The 25,158-nt window shown below is 37.5% G+C and overlaps 1 protein-coding gene across 1 annotated transcript in view; it reads left to right on the top strand.

Moving 5' to 3' along the window:
* Positions 1-25,158, top strand: part of LOC120353092 — a 244,618-nt gene that overhangs the window by 69,150 nt on the left and 150,310 nt on the right. The gene's annotated exons all lie outside the window — the stretch shown is intronic.

Raw genomic sequence — 25,158 nt, 5'->3', positions numbered from 1 at the left:
CAGATGAAACTTGGCTGATTTGTGAGCTTCAATTTTGTTTTAAATAAAAATGTCCGAGACAATAATATTTTTCGAGATATATGTGAAAGACCAAAATATGATACTTTCAAACCACAATCACCCCCTTAACACAGGCTTTATGGGTGAGAACTCTTGATATGTTAACTCCCTAACTATCCTTGAAATAGCTACGTGTTTAATAGCTATTGTGTTCCAAACTTCTCCCTTTATAATCTTTCGTTGACTGGACTAGAAGCAGAACTGACAAAACAAAACGTTGAAGCACAACAGAATAGGTTCTGTGTTTCTGGAGCTATTTCCTTTATTATTGTAATATGGAATTTATCAGTATCAAGGCACTACACCAATACCTACTATTACTTCAGTCAATACCTACTATCACTTCAGGCCCCACAATCAATTAATGCCGTCATAACATGTAGATTGATTCTTCCTAGATCATAGTAGTTTCTACTAGCTTATCAATGTAACTTTTGTTACTGTATCGATTTTTTATTGAATGGAATCCTGTCTGAATTTTAGATTAAAGACATTTGTATTTTAATATAAATAGAAATTTCATTTAAATAAAACACTTTATTCCACGAATTCAATAATTTATCCATACTTTCAGCTTGATAGACATAGGTCTACTCGATTCAGTGATAGAGCTATTGATAAATTCATCTCAACCAAAAATAGCCTGTATCAGAATCGAAAGAGAGGTAAATCAAAGATAAACCAAATTAGATGTAACTCTTATCTAAGAAAGAGGCTCCCACAAACTTGATCACAATAAATCTGTGGTACAAAGAAACTCATCAGGAATGTTTTTCAGTTAGATAAAACCTTTAATATTATGATGTTATGGACAGTTCCAACACTTTGCATTTACTTTTTACTTTCCTTGCCCTACTACCATAGGTAAGGAAAGTATTGCCTTCCAAAAAAAATTAAGGTACCCCAATTTCAAGTTTTCTATACGTTTCAAGGTCCCCTGAGTCCAAAAACATGATTTTTGTGTATTGGTCTGTGTGTGTGTATTTGTGTATGTGTGTGTGTGTGTATGTGTGTGTGTGTGTATGTCTGTGAACACGATAACTCCATTCCTAATTAACCGATCGACTTGAAATTTTAAACTTAAGGTCCTTATACCATGAGGACCCGACAATAAGAAATTAAATAAAATTCAATTCAAGATGGCGGAAAAAATGGCTGATAATTACTAAAAAACCATGTTTTTCACGTTTTTCTCGAAAATGGCTCTAACGATTCTCTTCAAATTTATATCATGGATAGCTATTTATGAGCTCTATCAACTAGCATAAGTCTCATTTCTGGGAAAATTTCAGGAGCTCCGTAATATTCTTGAGAAAAATGGCGGAAAATGACTAAAAAAACATGTTTTTCACGGTTTTCTCGAAAACGGCTCCAACGATTTTCTTCAAATTTATACCATGGATAGCTATTTTCAAGCCCTATCAACTGGCATAAGTTTCATTTTTGGGAAAATTTCAGGAGCTCCGTAATATTCTTGAGAAAAATGGCGGATAATGACTAGAAATCCATGTTTTTCACTGTTTTCTCGAAAACTGCTCTAACGATTTACTTCAAATTCATACCATGGATAGATATTCATAAGCACTATCAACTGGCATGAGTCTCATTTCTGGGAAAATTCCATGAGCTCCGTAATATTCTTGAGAAAAATGGCGGATAATGACCAAAAACCAGGTTTTTCACGGTTTTCTCGAAAACGGCTCTAACGATTTTCTTCAAATTCAAGCCATGGGTAGCTATTCATAAGTCCTATCAAATGACATGAGTTTTTACCTTGGAAAATTGCAGGAGCTCCGTGATATTCTTGAGAAAAATGGCGGATAATTACTAAAAAACCATGTTTTTCACGATTTTTTCAAAATAACCGATTTTTTTCAAATTCATACTCTGTATAGTTATTTATCAGCTCTATTAACTGGCATGAGTCTCCTTTCTGGGAAACTAATGGGGGGTCCACCCCATCCTTGAGAAATGGACTTTGTAACCTCCTTCTCGTGCATGAGGTAGGTAGGTAGAGCAGTTCATAAAAAGAACACATAGTCGAGATATTTCATCTGTAGAACAGCTGTTTTGACGACTTTAAAAAAATGACGACTAAAAAAATCATTGAATTTCACAATTTACACAAAGGAAAAAGTACTCTGAAAACAATTATATATACACATATACAAAAGTCTGATCGTAGTTTCGAATATGAGCAAGGAAAGTTGTGTGAGTGTACCACACCAGATTTTTAGTTTATTAGTTGAAAAGTTCTTTCACACACTTTATTTACACTGTTCTTGCTCACTCTAATATTACACTGTTATTTCACATTTTATTACACTGTTCTTCCACACCTTAATTAAATTTTCCACTCACACTTTATTTGCACTGCTCTTCTACACTTCATGTGAACCGTTGTTTTGTAGAATTGAAGTTCTTTCTTCTTATCGCTCGTATCCATTTTCGTTTCAAAGTTTCATCTTTCGAAAAAGAAAATACCGTACGGAAATTTTTGGAGTCTTGTTATAATTCCCGCGACAATTAGGTACACAACAGTATTCCATGATTTAACACCCCAAATTCATCATTACTTTTCACAAACGAATATTAGAAGAATGATAAAAAAACCATATTCATTGAAATGGGAGACCGTGGAAATTGAATTTGTAATTCCAATTTTGTTGATTACCATATCAGATGTGATAACAAGCATCAGCGCTCTTATTTTTTTCGCTTGCTTGCCGCCAGTAGATCATGGATCTTGTGATGACGTCATAGTTTATTAAAGATCAGTTGTGGGGCCTGAAGTAATAGTAGGTATTGCCTGAAGTAATAGTAGGTATTGCCACAACTGATCTCTAATAAACTATGACGTCATCACAATGTAGATCCATGATCTACCACTACCTCCGTAAACATGTTACGGAGGTAGTGGATCTACTTGCGGCAAGCAAGCGAAATAAGAGCGCTGATGCTTGCTATCACATCTGATATGGTAATCATCAAAATTGGAATTACAAATTCAATTTTTACGGTCTCCCATTTCAATGAATATGGTTTTTTTTTATCATACCTGTAACATTCCTGTTGATACAGATGTGATATTGAGACTTGTTGATTTCCAGAACAGGAGTACTTTTTTGTAGACTACAGTCTCGAAAAAACCATGATTCAGCAGATTCCTGGTTGTTTGATCAACACTAAAGGATCAGAGAGTATGGAAGGTTTCAACTTATTGAACTGTCATAGCTGTTCGGATCGGAAGTATAGATTTCATTTATAAAGTATGCTGACAGTTCAATTCGAATCTCACTGTAGAATAGATTACACTTTATAGGCCTACTCTCGGTATATAGATTTGGAGAGTCAAAACGTGGTTGGAACCGATAACACTCTAGTAACTTCTGAACTACACAAAAAGTGATCCGATACCAGATACCATCTTGAATAAACACAAACTATGCAAATAGAACGAACAGTAGAGAGAGATATTTTCAATACACAGAACAAAATGTGTCTTCCTTTCCATTCTCCACTTCTACAGACTCTTGTACTGTCAGTTGTACGGTCAGAAATAGCATGTCTATGCTATTCATGAGTAATGCTGAGAGACCTGAGTGAATCTTACGATAGCAATTATTCCAGAAGCGTGTATACTCCGTACAATATAACTTCTGACTTGGAGTAATATGCGGCGCAGAGAAACTGGGGGAGATCAGCCAATTACAGTGATGGATAGAGTCATAGGTGGAAGCGCAGTTGCCAATTTTGACGATTACTTTAATTGAACTTCCTAACTTTAACATGAGCGCTTGAATACTCACTGGAAAAGAATGCTGGCCGGTTCAAAACGGTGACATAGCCGCCGATGTATCCCCACCGCTGTATAGCTTTTCTGCTGCGCATATCCATCCCAAGTAAGAAGTAATTTTGTACAGAGAATAAAAATTCATATTTGAAATACACAGTAATCAAAATACAATTCTAAGAATAACTTCCTGTTGCCGTGGATTTATTACATTATTTAATCTATTGACATTTTCAAACTATTGATTATTCATAAAATAATTCAGGATAATTTTCTATGGAGAATTCAAATCAGGCAAAAAAATTGTATAAGGTTTGATAATGTTACTCTACTATCAAACAATTAAATGGAATGACGATATAGTTATTTGTGCAACTAGTGCGCAAAGTAACAGTTTGCTGCACCGAAAGAAACGTTTACGCCCGAGCCGTAGGCGAGGGCGGAATGGTTTGTTGAGTGCAGCAGAGGAACTTTGCGCACGTATTTCACATTAAATTTTTCCTACAGTTACCATTGAATATGAGAAGTGGGTAATTATGGGTAAAATTGCCTGAAATCCATCAAATGTTTTTCTGTGTAATTTTATTATTGATAAAAACCTTAATCCTAAAATCCTATAGTCCTCGTTGTCCTTGGTTACAATATCTAATTAATAATTTGCTCGTTGTGCTTCGTTGCTCACTATAGCAGCCCAGTCACTGTTACCAACTTCATTTTGATTTTGCTGCACTGTTGCTCCATATAACCTACTAAGTATTTTGCGTTGCCATGTTGCAAATCTGGAGTGCAGAAAAGATTTTTTCGCCACACTTGGATGTAATGAGCTGGTTTACGTGCGTCATATGGTGGCCGAAAGTGATTGTTTTCCGACCAGGCCGGTAAAACTTTACGGCCCTAGGGCTGTAAAATGACCTTGAATAACAGCTGATTCTGATTTGATATGAACGGGTTTACAAAATAGTTTTTGAAACAGAATCAGTTTATGCTTCTAGAATTGAATAAAGTATTTTGCAATAAGATACTATCATTTCATTTGGATGAATGAAATACAAATAAGATATTATAAACTACTCAAATTCAATAATTCAATTTTCAGAGTATAATAGAATCTAACCTCAAACCTCATAGTACTGCGTTTATCACAAAACCTGGTGGATAGTTTTGGAACTACTTGGGCAATATCCATGGTGCTGAACGTTTTAACAAATAGTTTATGAAACAGAATCAGTTTATGCTTCTAGAATTGAATAAAGTATTCTGCAGTAATATACTATCATTTTATTTGGATGAATGAAATAGAGGTAAGATATCTTCTTCTTCTATATAATAAGAGAGAGTGGGGTTGTGTTTGTTCGCATCAAAACATGTCAACTTGTGGATTGCATACCGGAAAAACGGGAATGATTTAGATCTCCAAATTTTGAACATAGATTCTAAAAATATCAATCTCGTGCACCTGGAAGCCCAAATTTCTATTTTCCTTCTAGATTTTTTAGAATATTAATGTTCAAATTCATCTATGCTACCGTAGGCTAATTGAAGTTCCATAGCCCAAAGTGTGTATTTTTATCAGCAGGTTATAAGACTACCATTTACCAACGTCTAAGTGGCGCAGCGGTAAGAAGCTTGTTTACGGAGCGATGGTACCTCGGTTCAAATCCCCCGATGCTTCCCATTTTTTTGTTCTTAATTTTTTCCCTCGAAACGTATTATTATCAATTATTTTTTGAAGGAATTTGTTTTCATTACTATTGAACTTGGATTTTATCAAATAATTATTTTCAATGTAAAATTTTGCCACCAGTACAAATGAATTGGACATAGTCTTCATGCTGTAGGCCTATAATTTATTGAATTTCATAAGAAAAACATGAATAGATCACAATAAAATGAGTAATAATTTTATTCTTCAGTTATAATGTAGGCTACTATCAGACACGAATTCCCAGTGAAACGAGTATTTTAGGTATTTTTTTTTGGAATTGGGAAAACAAGAGGCTGCCTGATTCAAATTGAGGAGGATCCTAATAGAACTAAAATTTATTGATGTATTGGAAAAATCAATATGATTCTGTGAGGTTTCCAAGTATTATGTATTCTTCAGTTTTCTATACTTTAATAACTAGATACTAATAACTATACTAATAGCTAGAGCTATGACCTTCCACTTTTGTTTTCGGAACTGCTTAATAAACAATTATTCTCATATATATTGTTTATTTCTCTGTGTGGCGAAAAATAGCGTTCGCACCACGGGCGAAAATGTTTTTCCGGCTCTCAATCTTTTCTAGTCCTCGGCCTACGGCCTCGGACTTGAAAACCGATTTCGAGCCGGAAAAGTCTCATTTTCGGCCCTAGGTGCGAAATATACTATTCCCGCACTAGAGCGGAAAAGTGATTCTTTGCGTTTTGTAATCAGTGCAGCAATGGCCACTTTTCAACGTAACTGTAGGAAAAAAATTCCTTTCTTGTGTATAATAGCTTCTCAAACTTTATAATGGTCAATTATTCCAGTCACTATATACATTGGTGCTTGCAATTTATACTGTAGTTCTGATTTTTTAATATATTATTCGGATACATGAGAGAAATCCAGAACCAATTTCTCCATGCGAAATTTTCTTGTGCTAGATACAAAGTGGCCCGAAAACCTCGTATTTTCTGTTCATTTTCCAGTTCTCAGCTATTTCTGCCAAATCCAGATATCGGACAGGAAAATTAGCGCTCGCCTTTTTTTAGATTATAGAATTCTGAATAAAATGAGATCATTCGGAACTCTTTATCTCCAATGAGTACTGAGTTATGATTCTTCAAATCAAGACCAAGTGTCAAAAGCATTGTGTAGAAAGTTATAAGTGTTTGAAATTTTGATCCTTGTGGCGCGCCTCTCCACTAGGAAATACTGAAATGAAGTGCATCTAACGGGTGATTCTCGAAGAAAATGATCTCATGAGCTCATATAATTGTGCAAAATATCAATGTGAGGGCAATGTAGTTGGTGATAATGGTTGAAGCTGAGAATTAGGTGTTTTTTCACAATACAAGGAGCATTGTTGTCAGGTGTACCTGGAAATATATATTAGATAGTGCACTTTACCTGATCTCAGATTGTAGAGCAGAAAAATACACCTAAAGAGACTTTGAATTATACATCTAAATGGTAACAATCGAAAGATATTGTTGATCAAAAACTAAAGTTTATCAGAATTGATTTTTTCTTCAAATTTAATACATTTTTGAAAAATCATAACTCAGTACTCATTGGAGATGAAGAGTTCCGAATGATCTCATTTCATTCAGAATTTTATAATCTAAAAAAGCGAGAGAAAATTTTTCTGTTCGATTACTGGATTTGGCAGAAATAGCTGAGAACTGGAAAATGAGCAAAAAATACGAGGTTTTTGGGCCACTGTGTATCTAGCACAAGGAAATTTTGCATGGAGAAATTGGTTCTGGACTTCTCTCAAGTACCCAAATAATATATTAAAAAATCAGAACTACAATATCAATTGCAAGCACACCCCCTTTTTCATGTCTATATTGACTGGACTAAATCATAGAGAAATGTGACAAAAGAAATCCCATGGTATAGTACAAAACCCAAGAATAGTTTATAAAAATAACTTCAAATGAATTTATATCTATGACAATTCCAAGTTGGTTCAATCAACATAGACAAAACTGTATTGTTATCAAGCCACATTGGCATTAGACAAAGGTAGACCCAATACTAGATTTACTCGATAAAGTCGAAATGATTCATGGAAAAGACAATATCACTAATCAAAAGATACATGCATTCCATTGACAGATACTTTATAAAAAATCTATCTGGAATATGATTATTTAGCAAGAATATTTTTCGGCTATCATGCTGCATTGATCATCACTGCAGTGATTATTTTTACAACAGATGATTCGACACTGGATATCCAGCCTGGACAGCCGAGGAAATACCTATTTTGATAGAAATGTTTGAATACCAAACTCAACAAGATGAGTGGTCTTTGGTAAAAATTTGATATTATTTTCCTCTATCAACAAATAATGAACGAATCCTAACAGTTCTACGCGGGTCTCACCATATCAACCCACATTTTAATTGAACGAGTGTAGCGAGTTCTCACTTTCAACTCAAGGCCAGTCGTTTCTCGTCTATGTGTATGTTCGACAATAACTTTTGGAAGATTTGATCAATCAGATTCAAATTTTGAACACATATTCTTCGACCCTTTTTACAGATCAAGTTCAATGGACAACAAAATTTACCTACTCCTTCGTCCTTCTTCAGGACATAACAAATAACATTGAAGGTCCAAAGGTGGAAAAGAATTGTTGTGATTCTTTGCATGCAATCACTACAGTTTTCCCATTCATTCTCAATATAAGCTGAGGCTATTTGGGAGCTATCACACAGTTGGTCCCTCATGATTTCAGCTGGTTTTAATGTACAACTTTTACATCAACAAACTGATATGGGTTGAGATATCAATGTGCAAATTTCGCTATTAATTTCCTCTTGTAACTCTTCATTGAAATCATGTATCACATGACCACCTCCTTATTTAGAAAAATTAATTTGGATTGTTATGAGGGACAAAAATGTTGAAGCGACAGATTATTTTTTAAAGAGTAATTTTTATTTCAAATAGGATCCCCAATAGAACCCACTTTCAAATTATTCGTGTATGATAGATATCTGGTTGTTCCCATAGTTTTCACCAAAGATTGCATTTTTCAAAGATTACAATACAACAGTTCATGAGCGAGTTCCCCAACCCAGGGAGTCACCATTCATAGCTACAGTCAGAACTACTTTTCTAGTCGTAGCTCCTTCTGTACAGTCGTAGCTCCAATAATACTAACACCATGACTACACTATTACTATAAAGTTTTAGTACAGACCATAGAATAAATAGCAGAGCATCAGCTTTCAAGAGGGTTTAGGCCCCTATTCTGGTGCAATCGACTATGAACTGACAGCATTACTTACAGATAACATGGACGCTTCTCATCCAAGCAATACTGACAGATACAGTGAATCTCACTTCAAGGACCGCTCACTTTCAAAAGCAGCTGGCTCTCCATTATTATTTATCTAGTGTCTCTCTCAAGTGTTATCTCTTGGAAGACGAGAATATTGAATTGTAGAGACAGAGAGGGTAATGTTGTGAGAGATTGTTTGAGAGGAAGAATAGTAAGAGAGAAGAGAGAGTGTGAGAGAAAAGAGAGGGTGTTAATGTGTGAGGATGAGAGATTGTTTGGAAGACAGGAATAGTGAGAGAAGAAAAGATAGTGGGAGAGTAAGAGGTGGTGTTATTTAGAGAGGGAGAGAGAGGTATTGATTAAAGGGAAAAATAGTGCGAGAGGAAGAGAGAAAGTGAGAAATAGAGAGAGAGGTAAACGATGATAGGAGGAGAGAATCGAGGTATCGAGGGAGAGTAAGAGGTGGTGTTATTTAGAGAGGGAGAGAGAGGTATTGTTTGAGGGGAAGAAATAGTGCGAGAGGAAGAGAGAAAGTGAGAAATAGAGAGAGAGAGAGGTAAACGAGGATAGGAGGAGAGAATCGACAACAAAATAATGTGTGGAAGGTTCAGATCTGGAGAATTGAAGGAAAAATTGAGAGAGGAAAAGAATGGTTGAGAGAGGAGAAAGAAAAAGAAGGTGGAGGAGTAGAATGGAGAAGGAGGATGTTGGAGGAGAAGAAGAAGGAGAAGAAGAAGAAGAAGAGGAAGAAGAAGAAGAAGAAGAAGAAGAAGAAGAAGAAGAAGAAGAAGAAGAAGAAGAAGAAGAAGAAGAGAAGAAGAAGAAGAGGAAGAAGAAGAAGAAGAAGAAGAAGAAGGAGGAGTGGGTGGAGGAGGAGGAGGAGAAGGAGAAGAAGAAGAGAAGAGAAGAAGAAGAAGAAGAAGAAGAAAGAAGAAGAAGAAGAAGAAGAAGAGAAGAAGAAGAAGGGATAGAAGGAGAAGAAGAAGAAGAAGAAGAAGAAGAAGAGGAAAAAGAAAAAGAAAAAGAAGGATAAGAAATGAGAAGCAGAGGAGATGATGAGTGAAGAGAGCGAAATAAAAGAATGGCTCCTACCAATAAAACGTAACCACCTGACTATGGTTAGCTGTACTTCAAACTGTCAGTCTCCCCTATAAAATGACATGAATGTTTCCCATTCAAACGCTTCCGACAGCTCAAAGTGTATCTCGCTCAGAAAACTCGATGCAAATATATACAGCTCGCACTGGAAAATACAGCTCGAAAAATAGAATTTTCCTCTGAACGTTACCTGCATTTTTTTGGTCTCTCAGTTTTCCGTATTCCTGTCTTTGAGAAGTGAAAAATTCCTCCGCTCTTCTCCCCTACACATTTATATGATTTCTTCTTTTTGAATCAATAGAGGAAGATATTCCACCATCGGTGTGACACGGTACTCCTCTATCAAAAATCGTGTTTGAACTTCTTTCAATGTTTGATGCTGTCTCAGTAGGCTTCCCATGTAGCTTGGTGTGGCTTCGTTTCAGGAAGTTGCAACTCTATTGTAATAATTTCAATATTTTTTTTTGAAGAATGTTCAAAAATGTGATCCTTGAGTCTCCCACTTGATATACTATCCCGCCACTAATTGATTCTATGATGACACAAGTTTAATGGCTAGTGACCCTCTGGGTTGGAGAACTCGCTCAAGAACTGGTGTATTGTAATCTTTGAAACACGCAACTTTTAATTATACAGAGTTGACGTAAATAATTAAAAAAACGGGATATTTCTTCTACAAAAAGTATTTGACAGTAGGTTGTATTGAGGATCCTATTTGAAATGAAAAATTACTTTTTCCTACAGTTACGTTGAAAAGTGGCCATTGCTGCACTGATTACAGAACGCAAAGAATCACTTTTCCGCTCTAGTGCGGGAAAAATTTTTCTGCACTCCAGATTTGCAACATGGCAACGCAAAATACTTAGTAGGTTATATGGAGCAACAGTGCAGTAAAATCAAAATGAAGTTGGTAACAGTGACTGCTGTGGCTGCTATAGTGAGCAGAGGTGCAACGAAGCACAACGCGCTAATTATTATTCATTATATATTATAACCAAGGACAACGAGGACTTTAGGATTTTAGGATTAAGGTTTTTATCAATAATAAAATTACACAGAAAAACATTTGATGCATTTCAGGCAATTTTACCCATAATTACCCACTTTTCATATTCAATGGTAACTGTAGGAAAAACTTAATGTGAAATACGTGCGCAAAGTTCCTCTGCTGCACTCAAGAAACCATTCCGCCCTCGCCTACGGCTCGGGCGTAAACGTTTCTTTCGGTGCAGCAAACTGACACTTTGCGCACTAGTTGCACAAATAACTATTCAAATATTACAATGTCGCTTCAACATCTTTGACCCTCATATGAATCCCAATTCATTTTTTTAAACGAGAAGGGTGTCATGTGTGAGACATGATCGCGTTACAGAGTTCCAAAAGAAAAAAAAAATGAATACGCTTCAATGTTTCTTTCCATTACGAACTGATTGTTAATAGTCCAGTCACCATATATACATTGGTGCATGCAATTAATATTGTAGTTATGATTTTTTAATATATTATTTGGGTACTAGAAGTTCAGAACCAATTTCTTCATGCAGAATTTTTCTTGTGCTAAATACAGGTTAGCCCAAAAAACCTCGTATTTTCAGCTCATTTTCCAGTTTTCAGCTATTTCTGCCAAATCTCGTAATCGGAAAGAAAAATTTGCTCCCGCCTTTTTCCTAGATTATAAAATTCTGAATACAATGAGATCATTCTGAGCTCTGTATCTCCAATGAGTACTGAGTTATGATTTTTCAAAAATTAGTGAAATTTGAAGAAAGAATCAACTTTGATGAATTTTAGTTTTTGATCAACAATATCTTCCGATTGTAACCATTCAGATGTATAATTCAAAATCCATCTTTGTGTATTGGAATATGGGCTTAAGTACACTCAACAATAAATTTTCCACTTTTCGACCGAATTCGACTCATGATGCATGATTTTGGACCGCCTTGACGAGCCGAGAAGAATGAAATGTAGTACGATGAAATCTGAGCATTTTGTCAGAAGTTATAAGTGTTTGAAATTTTGATCCTTGAGGTGTCCTTAAGCGCGCCTCTCCTGAAGAGCATCTAACGGGTGATTCTCATAGAACATAATCTCATGAACTTATGTCATTGTGCGAAATATCAATGCGAGGAGAATGTAGTTGGTGATGATGGTTGAAGCTGAAAATTAGGTGTTTTTCACAATACAAGGAGCATTGTTGTCAGGTGTACCTGGAAATTTATATGAGATAGAGCGCTCTACCTGATCTCAGATTGTAGAGCAAAAAAATTCCCCTAGAGGGATTTAGAATCCCTCTAGTAACACCTCTTAGAATCTAAATGGTAACAATCGAAAGATATTGTTGATCAAAAACTAAAATTCATCAAAATTAATTTTTTCTTCAAATTTCACTCATTTTTGAAGAAACATAACTCAGTACTCATTGGAGATGAAGAGTTCCGAATGATCTCATTGTATTCAGAATTTCATAATCTAGGAAAAAGGCATGAGCAAATTTTTCTTTCCGATTACGAGATTTGGCAGAAATAGCTGAAATCTGGAAAATGAGCCGAAAATACGAGGTTTTTAGGCCATCCTGTATTTAGCACAAGGAAATTGGTTCTGGACTTCTCTTATGTACCCAAATGATATATTAAAAAATTAGAACTACATTATAAATTGCAAGCACACCCCCTTTTTTATGTCTATATTGACTGGACTATAATGATCACTTTCAAATACTTAATCACGACTAAAATAAATGTCAAACCGCACATTGATATAATATCCGTATCATTTCTTTTATTCAGTTGTGAATTATGTTGTATATTAACCAGCTGAAATCATGTGTCAGCGCGTCTGATAGCTCCAAAATGAATAAGGAAACTAGTAATTGCATGCAATGAATTCTTCAACTGACTAACAATTTTTATTATGTTAAACAATCAATGCTATTTTTATGTCCTTAAGAAGGACGAAGGATTGAGTCAATTTGGTTGTCCAGCGGACTTCGAACTCGAAGAATACGTGTTTAAAATTTGAATCTTATTAATAATCAATTCTCTATAAAGTTATTGTAGGACATTATACAAACAGACGGACAACGACTTTTTCCTTCAGTAAGTCAAAAGTAAGAACTTCGCTGACGCTCGTTCAACGAGTAACAATATGCAAACATTACAATAATAAAATTCTCTGTCAGATATGTGATTGCATGAGAAGTATTTATGCCATCTACAAGGATTACTGTCGGATTCAGGTGAATCTCACATGCTGTTATTAACAAACTTATCACTAGGTTGTGCCGAACATACATAAATAGCACCAACAAGTAATATTTTTGTGAGATTCATATCAAGCTGTCAAAATTACTTGAATTTGAAAAGTTAGTATTCAATCTTAGTGCCGGTTGCATAAACGCCGGTTAAATTCAACTGGTCTTCAGTTTACAACGAAACTTCTTGAAAACGATTCCAAGTATTTAACGTGACGACAATATGGCTTTCTTGAATCTCCATTCAGAAACATCAAATGCATGTTGAAGTAATTTATTTCAAATTCCACTCATTTTTGAAGAAACATAACTCAGTACTCATTGGAGATGAAGAGTTCTGAATGATTTGGTGTACTTCGCTCTGGTGCAATCATTGCTACAATATGGTTTGGTGGTTTGGGGAGGTACGTTCGATACGCATGTAGCTCCTCTATTTAGAGTGCAAAAAATGATAATAAAAGCAATATTGAATAAACCAACCATTTATCCCTCAATGAGTGCTTTCAAGGATATTAGAGACATGACAGTAAGACAAATGTATGTTTTGAGCGTGATTAAATATTTTTGTAATAAACAATTTTAATTTTATGCAATTAAATAATGAAAATCATAGGACTAGGTATAATTTGTACAAATTCGCATCATATGTTTCAAACCTAACACTTATTCGTAAGCAATTAATTTATATAGCTCCAAAACTAATAAATTCTATTCCACCCGGGCTTATCATAGAACTACCTTCCAAAAGTGTACCAAGGAATATTAAGAAATGGATAACTGAGAGTTATTATTTTGATTTGTATATTGTGTAGATAATTTAATTTACATCCATTGTAATTGTACTACTATTCTGCTAAATTTAAGAGTCTCGATACATAGCTTGATTAATTCTCTTAGAATATAAGTTGTAATTTATTTATGTTATTTTGTATACATCTTTTTTTTTTTGTTTTAATTAGATGTGGATGACCGAAGTTTGACAATATGCTACTCCTACTGGCGAACAAGTGATTTTCACTTATGCCAGTTGTTTCATTTCCACCTCTTGTACCTTTATTTTGTTGATAGAATCTAAGTAAACTAGATTAAGGTACATTATCCTAAATTTTGTAATTGTTGAATTTTGTGGAGGAAATAAATTTGATTTGATTTGAATTTCTGTTCTTATCAATTGGAATATTTTAGAAATTTGAAAGTGAAATGCCCTTAAAAAATTGATATACATCGACATACATTATCACTTGCATTTACCCTTATCATACATTTATCACTTCATAAGCTTTCTTGAATCTCCTCCCAGAAATATCAAAAGAGTATTCCAGCTTGAAGTAATCATTCTCGTTTCAATGATTGATTTATTTTCAAAGAAATTGAAAAATGAAAAATCCCCTTAAAAATTGATTCTGTTTCCAATGACATACATAATGTGAACTTGTGTCCATAAATTGGGGTGCTATCGCGCTATTAATTTGTTTCATAGAATTTTAAGTGCCGGTTGCACAAAGAGATTAAGTTTTAACCTTGATTAATCTCACGAGAACCAATCAGAGATGACGTTCCTGAAAAGACAGCTTCTCTGATTGGGTCTCGTGGAATCAATCAGGATTGAAATTTTACCGACTTTTGGTTCTAACGAGATCTTATCAGAGAAGATAATTCTTAAAAGACGTGAATTACTTCAAGTTTGAATATTCTTTTGATGTTTCTGAGAGGAGATTCAAGAGAAGTTATGAAGTAATGAACATATTTTTGGACAATTTCTATCCAAATTTGGGAAACGAACAGTTTTGGGCTTTAAGTCTGTTGTTCCTTTCCCAATCATTCATAGTTGAGAATGGTATTGTATCTATCATTGTATATATTAATAAATAAATGAATGAATAAATAGATAAAGCAGTTGCCCTGTCACGTTAAATAATTGTGTTTATAAAGTGTTCAAAAAAGGATGCATTTTTTTTACTGTTTCTAAATTGATCTATTGGGATTGGATGGATGTTCCGACTGACTTGGCTGACTATTTTTGCGCATTAAGGAAAGAATAACAAAAGAATATGTCGATCCCTAGTTTTTTGGCGTGGTAGCGGGCGGAGGTTGGAGGAGGTTGGTATTATCATTCATCCCATCATCATCACCTAGGCTTAAAATACTTCTAGGAAGTCGCCTTTGTAGAATAATGAATGAATGAATGAATGCATGCGCAATAAATTGAAAGCTATGCATAAAATCTAATCGTCCGATCCATCCGATGCGTGCCGTCCGTCCGATGACGATCTGTGTGCGTCTACCTTTACACGCCGCGAACACGAGCAATTCACTTTTGGACAGCTGATGCCAAGCTTTTCATATGTATCTTACCAATTCTGTACAAATACAGATATAATCAGCTGATGAAGAGTGAAATTCGCGTGTTCGCGGAGCGTAAAACTGTACGCACCTTAATGATATGATTACGGCGTGCCAGGTTAATGGTATCAAATAGAAGGAAACCACTCAGCTTGTAGATCAAATGTTTTTGCTAGGCATTGAAGCATCTTGATGTGAGGGAGGGGTGAATCGGTCCAGGGATCAACTTGTGAGGCAGTGAACTCCGCTATGGAACTGAGTAGACCTACTTCTAAATTCTACGGTGATATAAAATACAGTCGTACTTCTGTCACTGACATTTCAAGAGAAAAGGGAAATCTAGTGACGAGAGGGAAATTCTTTTTTCGCTCAGCAATTGGCACATTTCAATCATCATTCACATTTCAAACCCTCCACAAAAGGCTCACAGTTTCCTTGCTTACATATATACAAGCTACCCGCGCTTTCAGACATCAGAAGAATAAATATATACACATTGCATAATCTTTTGCTCTTCTTTGAACAAGCGCTGAATTCTCAATTCGGGGTAGTTGTCTTCCCCCCCTCACACCACTGCAAAACCCTACCCCTCGGGGACACGCCCTTTCTAAAATATTTAAAACTGTCTACATAAAAACCTGCCGTCATGCTCGATAGATTTGAATAATTGTACAGTGGTGGGATTCTCTTCTATCTGCCAGTGTTCCCAATGGATAACTTGGATGCTTCCCGTTCAACCAATGCTGACAAACTGTAGCAAGTCTCCGCGAGTACTTTGCTGGTCGTGGTTTCAGACATCAGAGCCCTAAATATATTTAATGTATCAGACCCCTGACGAATTAATTCCGTGCAGGGGTGTGTATTTGGATGTTTAATGTTTTATTCATAAGGGTGGTTTCTCTCTCTCTATTCAGCAGATCAGAATAATTGTTGCCGACTCTAATTGGACAGCATCATCCGCATCGCTGTCGAAGACTCTTTTGTGCATTTGAAACTTATTGAAAACAATATTTTGTAAAAATAAATAACATCATTTTACCTTTTTTTGAAAAGTTTTGAATATAGAATAACAGATTAAAATAAATTAATGCCCGGTTGCAGAGTCGTCACATAGAGTTAGAATCAGGCATTCAACTTATTTATGAAGCCATAAATCCACTTTTCGTTGCACAGATGTCAAAGTAAACTATAGCTCTCATGAAACAAAAATCTGGTGTGTCGCACTCACACAACTTTCCTTGCCGTTATGAAAATTGATCACCTGACGCTAGTGTAAACGCGCATCTCAAGTCAAAGATCTGAGCCAGCTGGTGACATGTCAATAACGCTGGATACACACGAGATCTGCTATCTCTTCATAGTGAATGATTTAATAGTATTAGAAAGTCCTATTCCACCCTCTAGGTTTACTAATAATTGCGAAGTATTGCTACAACGCGGACTAGCTACAGCCGGGTATGGGTCGGGGTCGGTGACCGTATTGACTGGTGGAGATACTGGACCTACACTTCTCCCTCTATCCTGATTCTTTACCCTCTGCTTCTTTCGCGAGATTTTTACTTTCAGGGGAAGAGTGTGTGCCCGTGCCGTTGCTGGCCGATTCGGCCCTCGGCCTTTGGAATACAGGGTGGGTTTTAAGGGAGATTAAGATAACCCTATACAAGGAGACGGATCTGACTATCAGATCCCTACCAATAATTCTATTTATAAAGGTAGTACGCAATCTGAACCAACTGCGAATTGACGGCGAGCAAGCTGTACCTGCAAGCCCGGGATATGGTTTAGAGAATAGGGTGCAGGGTATGAGGTATACAGTATAGGGTATAGGGAACAGAGAATCAATAATAAGATTATTATTCTCTACAGCAAATAAATATCTGCTCAATAATCCGCAATCTGAGAATTGCGCTCTAGCTCTCAGCAAGCTGGACCTGCTAGCTAAATACAGTATATCAATTTCAATTAAGTGGCAATTAAAATTTAGAGGATAAGGTTTCAGGTGTAGGATTTCTGAATCGCGAGCCTGCAGCTGCGAAAGGATTTTCAGCAATTCTGGAACTGCTAAACAGGATTTCCGCACTAGTCTGATGACTGCGCGCCGGTTATTAAGGGCCAGTCTGTAACTGCCCTTAAGGGTATGGGAATCACTCTCAATCGTCCGAAACGCTTTTAAATTAATAGTCAGTATGTCGACTATTATGAGAGGATAGAAAAGATTTTTCACAGACACAGTCTGTAGAATAATATCGGGAAGACAACAGTCTGTCGTTGTCAGGATAGGAAAGGATTTTTCCAGGATTTTCCACAAGGAAAATATCGAGTCAGAGACTCCTAATTCAGGAAAAGATTTCAACAGACTTTTCCAAGTAATTGCCAGTCTAAGGACTACCACAAGATCGATCTCTAATTTGCAACTGAGATCACGGGAAAATTCGTGAATTTTCCACAGGTAAAGCCAGCCAATAATATTTGCTATTAAAGAAGACAGGTTTCTAAGAATTTTAGAAAGGATTCGCGGGTCTGAAAACCCGCGACTAGGACGATCTCGAATCTGAAACTGAGATCAGGAAGGATTTTAGCACAGGAAGAATTAAGAGAAAGAAAGAGAAAGGATGCCGCAGTCTAAAAACTTCGGCGAGGAAGTACTCAAGCTGTACCTGAGAGCTAGAAGGATTTTAAAATATGGAAAGTGAAGAGAGAGAAAGAGAATGGACGTCGCAGTCTAGAAACTTCGACAAGGACGAACTCAAGCTGCACCTGAGTTCTCTAGGAAAAGGATTGGACTTTTCCTACTTGAAATTCCAGCAAGTCAGAAACTGCTAAGCGAATTTAAAATACAGGGCCACTCTATAGTATGAAAACTAAGCAAGGAAAATTTACCATAAATGATAATAATCTCTCTACAAGGATAAAAATTAATCGAGAAAACTATTCTCAAAAGGAACAGGGATTTTCCACAAGAATAAAAATTAATTCAGAAAAACTATTCTTAAAAAGGACAGGGATTTCCTACAAGAATAAAAATTCAATGGAGAAGAATTACTCTTTAAACTAAAGGCCACCTTACTATAGAGAAGGAAAAATATACGGACTACCAGTCCTGACATACAATTACCTGAAATGACGTGGATACTGATACGGAGAATAGCGAACCGATTCCCACTTCCCGTATTATAATTAAAAACGTCGTGAAGCGACAGAGTCGAGACTTAAGAATATTAAGCACTCAAAAATAATCCGCTATAAGAGCCTAGCTAAATTCCCCACTCAACTATTTGTAACCCAAACTTGAGATCCCTTACAGGTTTCAAAACCAAGGATAATTCGTTCACCCCCAGTGATACGAATTTAGGAAAAATAACTAACAAGAAAGAAAATCCCCCAGGAAGTTCTATCTTCAAATACAGTCGGCAATTCGACATACAATATTCCATTCACTAAAATACAGAATGGAATATTAACCCTCTAGTACACCACTATTAGGAGCGCCGCTCGGAACGCAGCCGTACACGAACCCGTTCACCGAACAACTGCTTTCTCTCAGGTCTTCTTGGAGCTGCACCGGGTCGCTGAAAATTAGGAGGCCGGGGGAAAAGAGCTTCCTGACCAATGAGAGTCTGAAAAGACGATCACGCCACTGGTCATGTGACGGGGTTTGATTCAGCTGCTCCTGATGTTAAGGGTGCAGCAAATGATGACAATACTGCTGATTCATATAGTAGATTAGGCCGGTAACAATATTTCTATTCCAGAAATTTCATGAAGAGCGATACCGACTCAACTCGGTAGCCGAGTGGTAAACAAGATCTGGAAATATCTGGTTAGATGAATCCGCTGCTGATGATTTAAAGGGGTTGACGGCGATGGTGATAATGTGCGTGTGCCCAACTGCAAATCTAACAAAATATATCTGGAAGTCGATCCTATTCCTATTCTAAAACAGAATAAATTCGCTAATTTTACACTATTCGACGGCTCTCCATCCGTCACAAAAATTCACTTTGTGACACCCCACTCCTACTAAGGAGGGGGTGGGTTTGGCGATGAGAAGAAAATACAGCATCCGAGGTACCGGTTGACTCTGTGTTGAACCCATGATCACACACCTGAAGTACAGCACTCAAGAAAACAAGAAGGAAGTGAAAGAGAGAAGATAACAGGACGAATAAAGAGAGAGATGAAAGAAGAGTGTCAAGCTGAAAAGGAAAAGAATAATTAGTGCAGTAGGTCAGGCTTCTCAAAGCCACAAGATAAGTATGACCTAGCACTGAAAAAGAAATAACCTGTTGCTCCAACTATTGTAACAGCAATTAGCAATAGACTTCATCGCTTGTTATCTCCCGATAACCCGATAACGACAGCCCCTGGCTGAAAGCAGCTGTATAATAATCTGAAAGAAAAGGAAAAGTAAAACGGCGCAGCACCTGTGAAGAATGAAAAGAAAAAGGAGAAAAAGATGAAAGATGAAAAGAGAACCATTCACCCCTCATATGGAACACATTACAGATCTACTTAATCAATACAGTACTGTTTCTACATTCGAGCACATTCGGCAACCCGCTCCACGCAACAGCAATACTACCTATTTCTTTCGCTCTTCTCCATCGGCTCCTGTACTGTTGACAGCTAGAATACAATGAGTTGTTATCAAGATCATTCACCCCTGATCTCCTTATCTCAGATCGGGTTTTCAATTCTCCTTTCCCACTAAATTCGCTACCGCTAAGGCGATTTTCAATTGAATGAGTTACACTACAACCTGAGTTAGCTCTATTCGACTCGCCCCCCTCTCTATGAGGAAAACGTGACAGTACATCCCGTACCACAACTTTATCCTGCCTATTCTCAATATTTGGAGCATTCCCCTGCTTCTCTATATTTTTAGGACAGGTATAAAGTCTAATAGATTCCATTCTTTTATGGAGTTTTACTTTTCTCCCGCTTACAGGAGCTTGTTCAGAGATAGGTGAAAACTTTTCAAGTTTTCTTACAGGGGATTTATCTACCTTCTCCATCCCGGAGACAACTGATAATTTTCCCTCATCATCCCTACTCCTTAAGCGAATACCATGAGGCTGTAACTCTATTACAGCTCTCATATCACGGAGATTTTTCAACCCTAAAACCATTCGCGAATTTATATTAGGTGTGATAGATACCTTCCAATTATAATTTTTCCCACAAACGATAACCGGTAATATGGGCTCCCCCTCTACTCCAAGACGGTTAGCTACTTCAGAAGAGATAAATGTTTTATCTGTCGTCGTATCAATTAAAGCATTGAGATCCATTCCACCTACTCCTACGTGGACATAAATCCCATCTCCATCACTCTCACTCTCCCGTCTCTCGCTAGCTACTGTAGCAACTTTTGAGATACAAGACTTAGACATCTCTTCACCTTTTGAGCTACCTGTTACTCCGCTATCAACTATACTAGGCTCCCACTCTACAATTCTATCACGCATTTGAATATTCATATTATGATGCTTCATAAATGACATACCCAATGACACATCGTGGGAAAGCCCCTCTACAACTACCGGTTGAAATGAAACTAAAATATTTTCTACTTTTATATTAGTTATAATTTTTGTGGAAAAATTATTATACTTCCCATTAGTTAATATTTCATGATGACTACAATTTTCTTTTCTAACACACCCTACTTGCTCTAACACTTTAAGAGCTTTTCCACTAATACAGGATACCGCTACTCCCATATCTAATAGTGCAATAAATTTTTGCCCTGCAATTTCTACATCAATAAAAATGCGCTCATCCCCCAACTTTGACCTCGTACTTAAAACACGTGATGACTTCACTACAGCGATTCCTGATATCTTATTGGTTTGTGAGACACATTTACAATAATCAAAAATTTCTCTACACTTTTGACAACTAGAAAATTCGGGACAACTCGACTTCCAATGCCCTACTTTATTACAATTCCAACACTTAGGCTCTTGGATTTCTCCTACCCTATTCTCTCGCGTTTTCGGCGCGGCTTTAGACTGAAAATCACTCCGTTTTTCTCCATCATTTTTCGTGTTTTTCAGAGATAACCTCCCGTTTCTCTCTTCAGCACGAATCGCCTCATACTCTCTGGTTACATCTAACAACTCATCTACATTTTTAACCCCTACACTACGAACATATAATCTATACCTCGGTAATAAATTCAAATACAATCTTTGAAGCATCCTATCCCCCTCATAACTACCTAACCGTCTCATTAAGGTAAGCAAGGCTTCGGCATACTCATCAGCCGGTTCGCCCTCCCTCTGCTTCCTTGCAATGATCTGACTCTCAAGGTCGTTACTATAAGAATGAGGATAATAACGGAGTTTAAATGCCTCTACAAAATCAGCCCACGTCCTCCACTGGGAGCGACGATTCCGCATCCAAAGTAGGGCCCCTCCCTCCATCAGCTCCGGCAGGGCTATAAGAGATTGCTCCCCAGAGATCCCATATGCGCCCTGGAGTTCCGCGAGCCTCTCGATGAAACTGGGAGCATCCGATACACCATCAAAATGTAAATTCCAACTTCTTACCTTGTCGCAGACTTCTCCCTGACTATACGTGCCTGAAGAGCGGGACAGTGCCGGCTCTGTACCTGGTTGAGAGGCAGCAGCGGTCCGTGATCGAAGGTGCTCGACCATCCTCCTCCTCAGCTCCTTCACAGTCCCCGCTGCCGACAGGCCGAGACTCTCTAGGTAGCCGACCGCTTCCTCCTTATTCAGCCGATACACCCACGACACTCTGGGGTCGGCTTCGCGTTCCGCGAGGTCCTCCCGGCGGACCGCCTGTACGACTTCATCATCCTGATGAGTAGTCTCTTCTCCGTGTACACTCATCGCGGATTGGGATTCACCTAAACCCTCTTCGCGATTTTCTTGGGCGCCAGACGTCTTAGCCCCACGATGGGAGACGTCAGTTTTATTAGAAAGTCCTATTCCACCCTCTAGGTTTACTAATAATTGCGAAGTATTGCTACAACGCGGACTAGCTACAGCCGGGTATGGGTCGGGGTCGGTGACCGTATTGACTGGTGGAGATACTGGACCTACACTTCTCCCTCTATCCTGATTCTTTACCCTCTGCTTCTTTCGCGAGATTTTTACTTTCAGGGGAAGAGTGTGTGCCCGTGCCGTTGCTGGCCGATTCGGCCCTCGGCCTTTGGAATACAGGGTGGGTTTTAAGGGAGATTAAGATAACCCTATACAAGGAGACGGATCTGACTATCAGATCCCTACCAATAATTCTATTTATAAAGGTAGTACGCAATCTGAACCAACTGCGAATTGACGGCGAGCAAGCTGTACCTGCAAGCCCGGGATATGGTTTAGAGAATAGGGTGCAGGGTATGAGGTATACAGTATAGGGTATAGGGAACAGAGAATCAATAATAAGATTATTATTCTCTACAGCAAATAAATATCTGCTCAATAATCCGCAATCTGAGAATTGCGCTCTAGCTCTCAGCAAGCTGGACCTGCTAGCTAAATACAGTATATCAATTTCAATTAAGTGGCAATTAAAATTTAGAGGATAAGGTTTCAGGTGTAGGATTTCTGAATCGCGAGCCTGCAGCTGCGAAAGGATTTTCAGCAATTCTGGAACTGCTAAACAGGATTTCCGCACTAGTCTGATGACTGCGCGCCGGTTATTAAGGGCCAGTCTGTAACTGCCCTTAAGGGTATGGGAATCACTCTCAATCGTCCGAAACGCTTTTAAATTAATAGTCAGTATGTCGACTATTATGAGAGGATAGAAAAGATTTTTCACAGACACAGTCTGTAGAATAATATCGGGAAGACAACAGTCTGTCGTTGTCAGGATAGGAAAGGATTTTTCCAGGATTTTCCACAAGGAAAATATCGAGTCAGAGACTCCTAATTCAGGAAAAGATTTCAACAGACTTTTCCAAGTAATTGCCAGTCTAAGGACTACCCAAAGATCGATCTCTAATTTGCAACTGAGATCACGGGAAAATTCGTGAATTTTCCACAGGTAAAGCCAGCCAATAATATTTGCTATTAAAGAAGACAGGTTTCTAAGAATTTTAGAAAGGATTCGCGGGTCTGAAAACCCGCGACTAGGACGATCTCGAATCTGAAACTGAGATCAGGAAGGATTTTAGCACAGGAAGAATTAAGAGAAAGAAAGAGAAAGGATGCTGCAGTCTAAAAACTTCGGCGAGGAAGTACTCAAGCTGTACCTGAGAGCTAGAAGGATTTTAAAATATGGAAAGTGAAGAGAGAGAAAGAGAATGGACGTCGCAGTCTAGAAACTTCGACAAGGACGAACTCAAGCTGCACCTGAGTTCTCTAGGAAAAGGATTGGACTTTTCCTACTTGAAATTCCAGCAAGTCAGAAACTGCTAAGCGAATTTAAAATACAGGGCCACTCTATAGTATGAAAACTAAGCAAGGAAAATTTACCATAAATGATAATAATCTCTCTACAAGGATAAAAATTAATCGAGAAAACTATTCTCAAAAGGAACAGGGATTTTCCCACAAGAATAAAAATTAATTCAGAAAAACTATTCTTAAAAAGGACAGGGATTTCCCTACAAGAATAAAAATTCAATGGAGAAGAATTACTCTTTAAACTAAAGGCCACCTTACTATAGAGAAGGAAAAATATACGGACTACCAGTCCTGACATACAATTACCTGAAATGACGTGGATACTGATACGGAGAATAGCGAACCGATTCCCACTTCCCGTATTATAATTAAAAACGTCGTGAAGCGACAGAGTCGAGACTTAAGAATATTAAGCACTCAAAAATAATCCGCTATAAGAGCCTAGCTAAATTCCCCACTCAACTATTGTAACCCAAACTTGAGATCCCTTACAGGTTTCAAAACCAAGGATAATTCGTTCACCCCCAGTGATACGAATTTAGGAAAAATAACTAACAAGAAAGAAAATCCCCCAGGAAGTTCTATCTTCAAATACAGTCGGCAATTCGACATACAATATTCCATTCACTAAAATACAGAATGGAATATTAACCCTCTAGTACACCACTATTAGGAGCGCCGCTCGGAACGCAGCCGTACACGAACCCGTTCACCGAACAACTGCTTTCTCTCAGGTCTTCTTGGAGCTGCACCGGGTCGCTGAAAATTAGGAGGCCGGGGGAAAAGAGCTTCCTGACCAATGAGAGTCTGAAAAGACGATCACGCCACTGGTCATGTGACGGGGTTTGATTCAGCTGCTCCTGATGTTAAGGGTGCAGCAAATGATGACAATACTGCTGATTCATATAGTAGATTAGGCCGGTAACAATATTTCTATTCCAGAAATTTCATGAAGAGCGATACCGACTCAACTCGGTAGCCGAGTGGTAAACAAGATCTGGAAATATCTGGTTAGATGAATCCGCTGCTGATGATTTAAAGGGGTTGACGGCGATGGTGATAATGTGCGTGTGCCCAACTGCAAATCTAACAAAATATATCTGGAAGTCGATCCTATTCCTATTCTAAAACAGAATAAATTCGCTAATTTTACACTATTCGACGGCTCTCCATCCGTCACAAAAATTCACTTTGTGACAATAGAACCAACAGTTGCCAACAGTTTGCAATTGAATAATTACATTTTC

The sequence above is a fragment of the Nilaparvata lugens genome, chromosome 9 (genome assembly GCF_014356525.2).
Source record: "Nilaparvata lugens isolate BPH chromosome 9, ASM1435652v1, whole genome shotgun sequence".
NCBI classification, from domain to species: Eukaryota; Metazoa; Arthropoda; class Insecta; order Hemiptera; family Delphacidae; genus Nilaparvata; species Nilaparvata lugens.
Note: the sequence above shows the minus strand (reverse complement) of the source record. Positions and strands in the feature narration are given on the sequence as shown.